Raw genomic sequence first — 1,250 nt, 5'->3', positions numbered from 1 at the left:
GCCACAGCGCGCCGGCTGCGGTGGCCATTGGAGGGTGAACCAACGGCAAAGGAAGACCTTTCTCTCTGTCTCTCTCTCTCTCACTGTCCTCTCTGTCTGTCAAAAAAAAAAAAAAAAAAAAAAAAAGAAAGAAAAAATGAGAAGCAAATGAGAGACAAATGAGAGGCAAGGTAACCAATTGGGACCGGCCACCGATTGGGACCAACACTCCTTACCAGAGTGTGGCCCCCAACAGTGGGTTACACAGCTTTTTATAGTCTTCTGTCCACTAGGGCTCACAATTTTGAACTGGACCCCTGGTATGCAGTGAACAATAAAGAGGAAAACCAGAATATGGTTGTAAGATAACAGTTAACAATAACAAACCCAATAATAGATCCAAGATATGGTTGTAAGATAACAGTGAAGGGGGCTGGTGCCATGGCTCACTTGGGTAATCCTCTGCCTGAGGTGCCGGCATCCCATATGGGCGCCGGTTTTAGTCCTGGCTACTCCTCTTCCAATCCAGCTCTCTGCTGTGGCCTGGGAAAGCAGTGGAGGATGGCCCAAGTCCTTCAGCCCCTGCACCCGCATGCGAGACCAGGAAGAAGCACCTGGCTCCTGGCTTTGGATTGGTGCAGCTCCTGCCATTGTGGCAACCTGGGGAGTGAACCATCGGACGGAAGACCCTTCTCTCTGTCTCTCCTTCTCACTGTCTATAACTCTCTCAAATAAATAAATAAAATCTTAAAAAAAAAAAAAGATGACGGTGAAGGACACATTTCAGTCAACCTAGTTCCTGGGAATTTGGGCCCACATAGTTTCACAAGATGCACCCTTAGCCCTTAGCATGCAAAGCTAATATGTACAGAAGCAAGAGATCTGCAATTAGCTTTTAGCCACACTCACTCTATTTTGATTCCGAGTCTACATTACTTGAAGGAATTCTTGTTACCCTTGATCACATTGTTCTGTATTTGGGGGGCAAGGGAGGAGCACTTAATCTCAAATTTACTTCTTATCTATTTTGTTTCTGTTCCACTTAGTACATAACTTCATATAATTCTGGAGATCAACCTAACACATATTACTAATTATATCTCAGGTTTTTTTTTTTTTTTTGTTACTATAGTAAGACACCTGAGGTAGCTAATGCATAAAGAGATAAGGCTTAATGAGCTCAGGATTTGGGAGAGTCAAAGTTCAAATGGCACAGTGCAGGCTTAGGCCCTTGGCAGATGAAGCCTACAGAGAAAGGATCACATGGCCAG

The sequence above is a fragment of the Lepus europaeus genome, chromosome 8 (genome assembly GCF_033115175.1).
Source record: "Lepus europaeus isolate LE1 chromosome 8, mLepTim1.pri, whole genome shotgun sequence".
Taxonomy (NCBI): Eukaryota; Metazoa; Chordata; class Mammalia; order Lagomorpha; family Leporidae; genus Lepus; species Lepus europaeus.
This window is presented reverse-complemented; position numbering follows the sequence as displayed.